This window comes from Sander vitreus, chromosome 11 (assembly GCF_031162955.1).
Source record: "Sander vitreus isolate 19-12246 chromosome 11, sanVit1, whole genome shotgun sequence".
NCBI classification, from domain to species: Eukaryota; Metazoa; Chordata; class Actinopteri; order Perciformes; family Percidae; genus Sander; species Sander vitreus.
This window is the reverse complement of record NC_135865.1, coordinates 18,076,665-18,089,042: the sequence shown is the minus strand read 5'-3', so window position 1 is coordinate 18,089,042 and position 12,378 is coordinate 18,076,665. Positions and strand designations below refer to the sequence as shown.

Sequence of the window (12,378 nt, the reverse complement as noted above, 5' to 3'; positions counted from 1 at the left end):
TGGGAAAGGGGTGTGATACAGATTAACCCGTAAGAGGAGATGGGGGTTATTACACAAGTCACAGTTGTGTGGGTGGGGGTCTGAGACACACATACACACAGCTGATTCACTAGTGACACATCTGCTGGCGTAGCCTGGGCACAGTGCCATGTGTGGCGGCCAGCTCCAGCAGCAGGACTGGCAATCAGCACTCCGGCCTGCTCTGATCTCCGTCTCACACACTTCAGCCTGCACTTCCATCTCTGTCCATCTGCCCTGCGTCTCTGGATAAGTGGATGTGTCTTGCTTACACACGGTCCCTTTCACCTATCTACTCAATACATGACAAAGAGACTAGCTAACAGGCAAAAATTTGCCATTATTTCTTTAACAAAACAAGCGTGGCTGCAAATTAGGGGCGTGTCAGTATCAAATACTTACGGTACCATTATTGCGGCCAAAAATGTAAAGGAAAAGAATAGGTTAACACCGCATTTACCTTAAGTATTAAACATAAAAACTGAACAGTAAAGTGTATATTGCAACTTTTGGACTTTGCAAAAGCATTAACATAATATACATTTAATAACAGAATTTATACAAGGTTCGTTGGTCAATTTCAGGCAATTGACTGGAAATTACTTCTTCTTTAATTCTCTCCTTCACTAGTAGTGATGTGTGTGCAATGCCAAAGCCGAAATGAAAAACCATGAGCAGAGCTGCAGCTGACCTGTGAGACAAACATATAGGCCTATGCAATGTGTGCAATCTTGAGTAGGGTTGGGTATCGTTTGGGTTTTTTCCAATACCAGTGCTAAATCGATACTTTTAAAACTGTGCCGGTGCTTAAACGGTGCCTGAACCGAAATATATATAATATGTTTATAATGTATATATAATGTATAGACAGTTGGCGATATTAAAGAATGTTTATTGCTAAGGCCATATGGTCAAAATTAAATGATTGATTAATAATGTAATAACAATAACTTATAACAATGACTTATTTCACCAGTAAATTGCTGGTAAACAACAAAAACAAGCACCAGATGGGAAAAGGGTATTTTACTATAACACACCACAAGGCTGACGAGTTTCAAGTGAACGCAGCGTCTGTGTGTTGATTTTTCGACAATGGCAGCTGCAGTCAGACTGTTACGTCCCGGTGTTGGAATCCTCTACAGGGAAATACAGTCCCACTTTACACCGCTTAACGTAAGCCGTCAGCATTTTAACCATTGTGTTTAATCCAGCTACTAGCTAATGGTAACGTAGCGTCGCATGCAGCGATGCTTCTGGAAAAAAACAAAAGTCAGGCACCAAAATTTTCGTTCTTATTCGGTCTCATTACTACCGTTTACGTCGGAACCGGTGCCCTATTGGCACCGCGTTTCGGTACCCAACCCTAATCTTGAGGCAGCAAGATTTCTTCTTTATCATGCACATAAAATCATGCTCTTTCGCTTAACATTAGAACTTTGAACACACAAACTGGTCGCACTTCAATAGCCTGCAAGCCATGGCTACGGTAGCTACAGATAGGTAGACAAGGAGTCTGCCTCACTGTCCAACTGTGAAGCACTAGGGTTTTCTGACTGTAATTGATCAGTAGTAAGCAGAGGTCTAATACTTCACAGGTCTAATAGTGAGACCCGACCCTGGACCCAAGTTGAGCCAGGTTCAGATTATGTTAAGTCATACTCGGTACAGGGCTTGGGTCTATGAATCAATATACACATATGGATCCTAGCAAATTTCCAATCAGCTCTGATTATGTGGTGTGTCAAACTACAGAAGAAAATGTTTCTTGAGGCAAGAAAAAAAAAATCAATTTCAGACTACAGCTGTTTTTCTTTTTCTTTTTAAGATGTGTGCATGTGTGGAGGCAAAGACTGGAAATGGGGGCAGAGAGAGGGGAATGACATGCCACAAAGCTAGAATCGAACCCAGGACATTGCGGTACTGTGGCATGTGCACTCAGCTACCAAGGCACTCCACTACAGCTGCTCGTTGATTGGTGGCCCAGCATGCTACACCACCAATCAACTGTCTGTGGTCTCTTTTTTTTTTGCCTCTGTTTGGGTCAACCGCATTTAGGATACGTTCCTAATCAGCCTCAGGTCTAGTTCAGACCAAGTCTGAATCTTTTCAGATCCCTTCCAGATTGGGTGCCTTTTTTATATTAATTCATGCACATAGGGTTGAGGTAGGTTTTCCTCAGGATCAAATTTTGAACACATGTAGACCTCTTGTAGAAGGACACTTCCTTTCTCTGATTTATTGCTAAAATGTAAAGCCAAACAGAAACTCCATTTGCTTAAGAGAAACTCTGCTGCCCTCTGTGCAGACCCCTTTTTTCCTCCCATCCCTTGACCATGCTCTCTGGTCCGTGACTCCCTCCCTCAATCCTGACAGTCGCTCCCACACTCGGGCCACATTCCTTCCTTGTTCATGCTGGGAGGACGTCTCCCTGTGGCTAAAAGCATTGTGGGAAACCCCAACGGCCAGGCCTTTCAGAGGCCGAGCAGATCATTGAGGAAAAGTATAAAGGAGGCTTGCGTTCCTCGCTTGCTGGTCAAAAGGCTCTTCTTGCAAGCCACATGCAATTATATATCACACAAGTAGGGCTGCCCCCTCTTAGTCGATTAGTCGACTAACAGTCGTTTTGGTCTTAGTCAACTAAGATTTCTTTAGTCGATTAGTCATGTTATATGCTTTTTCCATGCTGAATGACTTATTTCCAGGAAACGTACGAGCACATCTCTGGTAAACACAAGAATTAAAGTGGTGCTTTTGCATGACTCTTTGCGGAGAAACTCAGATTTACAGATCTGTCGATTAAATCAACTAATCGATTAGTCGATACAATTGAATGAGTGTTAGTCGACTACGAATTCCTTCAATTGAGCACAGCCCTACACAGAAGTGTCAATAATCTCAGTCTTAATACTGAACCTCACAACACAGAGCACAGAAACATCAAATACCCACATTAGAAACAGCAGTCAATCAAACCCACACTGTGCAAAACCTCCATTTATAGCACTAAGAACATCAGGCAGGAAAGGAATGAAATTTCAAGATGTGCAGCCCAAATCCTTGTTCGCCATAGATTTTTTCTCTACGTTACAAATCACTATGCAACAGAAACAAAATTACTTCTCAACCTGTCAGACCATGTGACACAGTTCAGGCATCTTCACTGACCTGGCATGACATCAAACCAGCATAGACATAGACATTACTCAAAGCAGAACAGTCACAAACACAGAGAGTATACAATACATGTGCCGTCTCCTCGCCTATCGTACAATAAAATTAGCACTCTGGAGAGAATATGAGCCAGATTGTGTCCCTGAAGTTTGCACTTATGTGTCATTCCCATGGAATTTTAAAACACACTGGCTAGTTCAATTAGATATACAGGCACAGAGCAATATACCTGCACATACTCATACTATTGCACATTGAATGCGGCAGTAGTTAACTGTCCTAATAATGTCTGAGATGCACTGAAAACTGCTCCACAAGTTTATGGCATCTGCGGTTCCCATGAGTCTGAGCTTACGTGCCTCTGAAACTATGAATGCTCTGCAACAAGACATGTCTACCCAGCTATTACCCACATATTAATACTGGTATGTTGAATGCATACAGTATATTGCCCATGTAACCCAGGTAAGGTGGCTTAAAACGCAATCTGCCCATTAATCCTAATATTAGAGAAACTTCCGTTACTCTTAACACCTTATCTTTCAGGAAAGAGATGATTATATTGTTAAACATTCTACTTGCTGTCACACCTCTTGTAGGGTTGTATAGCTCTAGTAGCTGCTTTCAAAACTTTCAATTGTGACTTGAATAGGAGGGGGAATGTGAGAATTAGAATCGTTATTAGAATCAACATTTTTGCTCTGTATGTTTGAGACATACGATTGTTTTTTCATTAAATTCAAGACGGTTAAAACTGATTGAGAGGGAAGGTGAATACATTCACTTCCTTTGTTTATGAGCATAGGCAGATGGCTCAAATTACTAGACAGTGAGCAAAAAACAAACATGGACGATAAAGATGAGATTTGAGCAGTTCAAATCCAAGGTGTGGCACTATTTTGGAAGTGATGATTTAAAAAATAAACATGTAAATCCTGATAATACTCCAGTTGTTTGTATGTAACAAAATATACTTTGGCAGTAAAACAACCAACATGCAGGCAGATCCAGCATGACATAATCCAGAACTAAACTGTAGAAGCAGAAAAGGATAGGAATCTGTGGATTTGCCTGCCCAGACTCCAGATGCATCCCAGTAACTTTGACAACACACCGCCTCCAATTATCTGCTCCACATAATCCAATATTAAAAAAGCAACCAGATAGCACCAAAAATCCTATCAAACCACAACATTACAGAATTGTAGCACTCAATGAATCGCAGCAGATGTTAGCATTAGTATCTTAGGAGTCAATATCAGATTTTATTGGGAGGTCCCTGCTGATTGCCACCCATAGTGATGGACTGATATTACAAAAAAAAAAAAAATTGCTACATGTAATTTGTTGCTTGTTCACGTCGTATTGATCAGCCTGTAATTGATAGCAGCTGAGTTGGGGAAAAACGTCATCTTCGTACAGTTTTGCAGTTCTCTTAGCAAAAAAAAAAGAAGCACAGAGGTGTCAACAACCTGGTGGCAAAATGGCTGCAAAGCCAGAATCACTGGTGGTTACTATACAAAATCCAATATTAACCAATACACACTGTAGTTTCATCTGTTTTATATATAAAAATAAATAAATAAAAAAAACACATACTGTATACTCTGTAATACCTTGCTTTTATCTAACAAACTAATGTAAAAGATTACCAAAGACTTTCTGCAAAGCACTTACATATATACAGCATCACTTATCAGGAGGTCAACCAAAGAACGTAAAGGATTAAATACATACCAGAAGCATCCTCTCAATTACACTGATACTGAGGATTTGACAGTTGAAGGATGCTTATCACTGGTTCATAAAAACAAGCTCTTTGAATTGTGTCACATGCACCAGGTTAAATTGACAAATACCATCTTCTTCCTGCTGGAGAGGACATAAAACTAAATTTTAAAAAAACAGGAGGTGTAGCGGCCAAAATCTTATCTTATCAAAAAATGTATCTGGTAGCTGCAGAGGACCTCTGCCAGGCTGGCAACTTTTAGCATAGATAGTAGAGGGGACTGCAGGTAACCATAGCCCCAAGCTTCCATCTGAGAGCAGCTCTGTTTGAGAGGACCCCTCCCTTCAGGACAGCAGGAGCAGCATGTCTGTGCAGTAACTGTCCATCACAGCAGAGAAACATGAAAGCAGAATTATAGGTACATTTTGACTCAGTCAGACACGTCCCTGAGGATCCAGTATGGGCAACAATCCCACCACACATCCACATAGACTAAGACTTCCTACACTAAAAAAATATATGAAATGCAGCTAGTAAAAAAACACATTTATATTTATAGCTTTAACTGTTTGGAAAGCCACCATAAGCTGTAAACACTTACTACTAGAAGCTGGTCCTAAGAGTCTTAAAAGATTTGTTTAAAAATGCTGCCCTCCAGTCTAGTGTAGCCCATTTCCTTTATTATAATAATTTATAACATTTCTGTGTTGACGATGATTGCTCTATATTGGTCAGCGTAGAATATACAAATGAATAAACAAAGCAACTGATGCACTTCTACGCGCTGAAAAACCGGCGTGTCATGAATGGCTATAAATTAGGTAATACATATTTCTGTCATTTGCTCTATTTAAAGCATTTTTACACTAGCTTTTTTTATTTTTATAGCAATTTTACTGTATTGTCACCCCCTTTATCTTGTTTGAAGTTTTGTTATTGGTGCTATCTTGCTTCTGCAATTTGTAGCTGGCTCTTTCACAAGTACAACTATTATATTTAGGGATATACCAATTCCACTTTTTCTGATTCCTAAACTCAGGGTATTGGCTGAGACAGAGTATAGTCCAATACCAGCTCACTTTTGTCTTTCTCAACAACAAAACATCTGTGTAACCCACTGAGTGGAACTGATTTTAATTGTAGTGTGTTTAGAAGATCTATAAAATTGTGTGGTCACAATTTTATACTGGCAGTGATAGAAATCGTATTTAATGTGGATTGGTGACATCTGGCTAATACTGGATTAATTTGATAAAGTAGCTATAGGTGCCAATACCAAATCCGATTAGATCAGATTACTACTTAATTTCGACTGACAAAGAAGACGTGACAACTGATTATGACTACTGGTGGGGAAAATGGACAATATTTGCAGTAATAAATCAATAGACAGAAATCAAATCATCTGCCATTAATTTCAAAGCTCATACAATGTCCTCGAGCAGTAAATTAAATTTAGTACCTCTGAACCCTCTTGTACAAACTGAGGAAGGAAAATGTGTCTTCTTTATTAAAAAAAAAAAAAAAAAAAGTGTTTAGTGTTTTATACTAACATTTAACATGTTCTACAGGAAATGTCCAAGTAGACTGTACATAATTGAACATGACGATTGTATGTACAGTAGTTCTGTAATGTTGAGCGGTTTCAATTTCCTTGGCATGACAGCAATAATTCAACATCACTCTAAAATTGTTGAATGTGAACTTGCAAAACGACGATGGTTAAATACCAAATACGCTAGTATTTTTCCTTCTCCCTGGGGAACACCACATAATTATTGTGCTATGGAGGCCTGACTATGAACCTTTTTCACAGCAGACATTTTGACTTGTCATAGTAGGAAAAGCACAGCTGAAATTGATAACCTTAACGATGGCTCAATTCCATCAAGTGTCCCAGTAAGCTATCAGTGAGTCAGCATGCACAACACCAGGACCTCTCCTAAGTTGAATGCAGCCATCATTAATGGTTTTGAATACACCTGTGCTTTTCCTACTATGACATGTCAACATGTCTGCCGTGAAAAAGGTCTACTGTAGTAGTCATTCAGCATTCCTTAATTGTGAATGGACGTCTAACTCAGAACACCAGGTAAATGGTAGTCTATATCCACGACGTTCCACTTCCAGGATTGTTTTGCTGTTGCCGGGAATTCCGCCGGATCACACTTTATCCGGCCGGATATCCGTTACCTTATGCTTTCTTTGTATTGGAATTATTAAAGGACTATGGTTAACATTTTCTCAGATCTCTGCAGGGTAAATCCAGACAGCTATCTGTCCAATCTGAGTTTTCTGTTGCACGACTAAAACAAGCTTTGAATGTACACATGTTCCACCAAAACAAGTTCCTTCCCGAGGCTATTTTGCAGCGGCAACGCGGCACATAGCGCCGCCCAAGACGATTGTGATTGGTTTAAAGAAATGCCAATAAACCAGAGCACGTTTGTCTCCCATCCCGGAATGCTGTGTGGACTCGCCAGACCCTCCGCGCAGTGGAGGAAGGTCTGGCAAAGCAAGACCTTTTTTTTGGTAAATGTAAATACTTACTTTTAGTTTATGAGCAAACGGGTACAAAAAAATAGATCATAATGAGGCAACAGGGTGAAAAACATTTCAAGCAATAGAAAATATGGACACACTTGGGTCCAATCTACCGTATGAACAGGGAGGGGAGCCTCCTGCCACACACTAGACACAATGAGACAAACCGCCTCTCCAACACATCCCTCCATGTCATACACAACACAAGCCTTGCGAGTTTTAATTAGAAAACCCATGAAGCAAACAAATGCATGGAAACATGAGAGCCCAATACACAGAGGAGAAAAATAAATCCTTTGCCGCTCTACAATAATATTCATTTCCCTGCGTCCTTCACCTCACTCTGGTTTTGGGTTAACACGGATTAGATAGCAGATAAATAAACAGTGTGGACAGCGTTCTCAGGAAGAGTGCCCTGACCGTGTTGTGTCCTCAGCATGTGCAGATCAGAGAATAAGACCAAACATCGCACTGATAGTCCAAAGCAGTGAGGTCCTTTTCCTCAAGCCATTTCCCTGAGCATCAAAAGTGGTTGTACAGAGTTAACCACTCTACAACTCAAGGCCTCTCTCATCAGACTGCAGCTATTAATGTAGGCACATCCATAGATAAATGTCAAAGACATAGTGACTAATGTTAGGAAGAGCCAGTGCCTGGCTTGTTACTGTTGCACCAGAGCAGTGTTAAGCTATCAGGTTACGGCACCAGTCTTTGAATGCAATAAAGAAGTGCTTGCTGCCAGGCGTGATAATGTAAGAAAAGTTGATATTAGGTTTAAAAACATAAATAACATTATTGTCAGGTAAATGTTTGAAATGCTACGGAGGAAACCAGATCCAAAACCTTATTCACTCATTCACTACTGCCTATATGATGGTAGAAACTCAGTAATTTATTAGATTAAAATTTCAGACACTAATTAATCATCATTTCACTGCATCAAGACTGAGAAGTGTGGTGTCACATGACTGATGATTATACACATATATATATATATATATTTCTTTATGCATGTGACACATTGCATTGTGGGAATGTTAGCCGATAGTATTGCTTTGTTTCGTTCCATTGTGGGCACTATATAGTGCATAAATGTCACACTCAGAGGTCGGACACTCAAGTAACATGGCTCACAGTAAAAAAAAAAAATACTGCACTATGTATTAAATAGGGAATGATTTCAGAAAATTAATTATGTTCCTGCCGTGATTTATGGTACTCGCATCTTGTTATTTCTAGTTTCAAGAACTAAAGAAAAAAAATCGGATGAGAAACAGCATTTAGTCAGTCTTTCATAGGTGTACACTTTTGAGAACAGGGGTGATGTGTAAGTATGAAAGAAACTCTGTAATGATGTATGAGAAAATAGAGGGAGCAAGAGTTGAGCTGGGTTACCTCAGAAGCCCCCCTGCCCTTTCAGCAGGGCCTCATATGGAGAACCAGGCCTTAGGTCCCCTGGGCACTGATGTCTGCTCTCCACTCGACTCCTCCCAGCAGTCAGCCACGGAGGCTGTGCAGGAACCTGGCCCACTCACGACACCTTACAGCCACAAGTCATTCACACCTGGAACGGAGGGAGACGGACAACTTTGCTCAATGGGTGAAACACAAGCAAATGGCAAGGAAAAGCACTCAGTCACTCGTGTTGACAAGACCAACATGTAGCAAACACATAACCAACGCAAAGCTCAGGTCATTAGGGGCAACAGTGACAGTGTATACTCGCCTTTTTAACCCAGACACTCATTTATACTTCAGTTATCGACCGGTGTACACATAAGGGACTACAAAACAGCGTATGATACTCTACCAAGATCTTACTTGTTTCTTTGCATTCGAGAGGACTTCTTCCTTCCTCCAAATACCAACGGTGGAAGTGAAAATGTGACTTTTTTATATCTCAATAAAGCAAAGAAAATAGGGTAGAAGTAGTGCGTTCATAGAAAATAAAAAAATAAAAATATGAAAACAGCCTGAAGAATAAGCGGCAGACAGCAGTGTTGCCTAGCAATGGAAGAGACCAGAGTCCTGTAAGAGGATGGTCTAGTTCAATCTCAGCAACTGGCAGGTACGCTTCAAAACAGCCCTTAGACAAGACACTGAACCGCTACCTGCTAACTCAGAGGTTGCTCTGGAAAACAGCATCAGCTAAAGGACCAGTAGAAGCCAAACTGCAACAAAGCACAAAAGCCACTGAGATTTTCTTTGTATTTATGATGGAGAAACCATAGCATTCGGGCAATATGATGCTGGATACACATTTGCGGTACATTTATTTGTTCTTTAAAAAATGTATCATAAAAAAAAATGAAAATAAATGACTTATTGATTCTTGCTTTATAAACTCACGAAAGCTAACACATTAAGACTTAATTAGGGGAGTCAATTCCCAAAATTCCCGGGTATCAGATGTCTTACTAAACATTTTTACACTATACGACCTGTGGATTTTTTTTCACTCACAAGTCAAGTTAAAAAAAAAAGGTTGGTAAAACTAAAACACTGAACACATTCTTTGCCATGTTTACCTCTCTTGGTCTTGCCAAGGTAACAGAGCACAATGCCACACAAGTTACTCACAAACGGGCCTAGTCGAGGAAGTTGTCCTAAAATATACACAGACATCTACAAACCTAAAACTCTGCAAATAAACGTAAAGCACACAAGAGACTAGACTTCCCCCCTGAAATCTCAGCGCTTCACTGGACAACTCTTGGCGGACAAAGTAATTCCACGGCGCTTGAAACTCCAGGAACTTTTTTTTTTTCTTTTTCCTAAAAGAAGTTGTTCCTGTTTCGCCAGAGAACTGGGGGGAAGGGAGGACTTCAGCACTTGCATTCATGGAGCGTCGGCCAGCGCAAACAAAGTCTTCCCCGAAGAGGGAGGCACTGGACGGCGGCTGAGAGCGAGAACAACGACGTCGGCCACAAGCACACACAAAATGAGGTTCCTTTTAGAGCTTTGTCTGCTAATAAAACAATTCAGGCCCTCCTTAGACAAACGTTCATTTTTCAAGTTCTGCTAGCTCCGTTAACAATGTAACAATTAAATCGTTCGGCAGATGATAGGGCTGGCCGACACAATCAGCAGCCGAGGCCTATAATCTCGCTACGCGTTTATAAAGCATGTAAACACATTTATAATAAAGGAATTACAATACCAGCGGTGTGGAAGCCTACTCCCGAAGAATGCAGAACATGCATGCTGCATTGTATCCTTTTTTCATTTTCACGAAGCACGGGCGGTCCTCCAGTATAATGGGGTAAAAACCAATATTTCTCCGCGGGTTTCACACCATGCTGCAAACATCGTGAATAATCCGCTTTTGGTGCGCTGGAAAAATCGGCATTTACGGTTGAAAGGGTGCTCACTGTCTGCCAGGCCAGACACGACGTGGGTTAGCTAGCCAGCCTTCGGGGACAGAGGCAAAGAAGAACGGATACCGAGTGAGATGTCCCCGGGAGGAGGACCCGCGTGTGCCCGTTGCCAGGAGGCGAGCTGTGGTACCGACACTTTCCACCTGGATTTGAAAGAAGGAACACTTACCTGGAATGTTAGCTTAATCTCCGTTTTCCTCGATCTACGGATTCATATCGTACACTAATCAAATCACAACATTATCACGGGGACATTATAAAATAGAAATATGCCTCCCCCTTTCGCCCGAGCTTTCCAGTGGTCCTACTCCATTACATCCCAGTCAAGATTTCCTGTCGTCTCTCCCCCCTCCGTTCCAGCGCGATGGTTCAGCCCGAATTCTAAGTAGCAATTCTAGGTCAGGTCTGTGTGCCAGTGAGAATGTTACTGTCGGACAGCAGTGATACGCCAACGTCCATTCAACGGTAAACACTGGGCTATATAACATACAAGTCTACAAATACACTTACACTGTGGTTTAGAAAATTGAAATTGTATTTTGAGTTATACCCCTGTCTTTGTGGATACATCGAACTTCTCCCCATATAAAGAACTTGGGAGTAGTTAAGCATCAAACTTCTCACAGGATTTCAAGTTCTCACAGGATGTTTTTTTCTAAAAAAAAAAAAAAAAGCAATGCTGGTGTTAAGAGCTGAAAGTTGATTAACTGATTCGACTGACATAAAAATAATCTGTAGCTATTTTCATACTCGATTAATCGTCAAAACATCTTAAATTCCAGCTTTTCATGGGACTTTGCTGCTTTTCATTCTGTGAATTCCTTCCATTCTTTGCATGTCTTCTCATGTGATAGTGAATAGGCTACCTTAAGGTGTTTTGGACTGTTTGTCAAGACAGTCACATTTGAAGATGTTTCCTTGAGTTTTAGGAATTTGCAATGCATTTTTCAGCATCTTCTGATAAGATGCAATTAGGCTATTAATCAATTAATCAAGAACATTATTGGCAGATTAATCTATAATTGTTTGTTGCAGCCATGTGTTACTGTCATTGCTGACATTAAGCCATTTGTGGAAAGAACATTGTGGTTATTTGTTTGTCCAGATGTTTTTCTCCATTAATGAAGCTGTCAGTTTAGCAGCAGCTGTATTAAAGTGTCTTTTTTATTGTTAAAGAAGCACTTACTTAGCTGCATCTGCATTTGTATTAAAGGAGAGAAAAAAAATCACAGCTGCAAAGGCTACAAAGGTCTTTAGGCCTAAAGTCCTATGAATGAAATCCTACATTTCCCACAATGCAACCATCTTTTCATTGATCCTCCCTGACTGGCAAATGGCCATGTCTTTTAAACTCCACCTCCAGTTTGTGACTCATGTTTTTGCTGTTGTAAATGTGTAGTCTTCAAGCTCACGCTGAGATAACCCTGATGAAACTGACCTTTAGTGTAACATGAGTGGCGTTCTTCTTTAAGACACTTACAGACATCAGTATCAGAATTTGCACTTAATTGACAACAAGTTACATCATCAATGACA

The 12,378-nt window shown here is 40.5% G+C and overlaps 1 protein-coding gene across 4 annotated transcripts in view; it reads right to left on the bottom strand.

The window, feature by feature from the left end:
- bcl9 (BCL9 transcription coactivator) overlaps positions 1–11,193 on the bottom strand; it is a 29,173-nt gene extending 17,980 nt beyond the window's left edge. The window contains exons 1-2 of one of the 4 annotated variants that reach the window (XM_078262044.1): positions 11,012–11,193; positions 8,861–9,029 (exon numbers count right to left, since the gene is read on the bottom strand). The gene's annotated coding sequence lies outside the window, so the exon portion shown is untranslated. Of the gene's footprint in view, positions 1–8,860; positions 9,030–9,993; positions 10,238–10,625; positions 10,966–11,011 lie in introns of those variants that run through there. The other 3 variants (XM_078262046.1, XM_078262048.1, XM_078262047.1) reach the window with 3 other exon arrangements.
- Between the last annotated feature and the right edge of the window lie 1,185 nt (positions 11,194–12,378).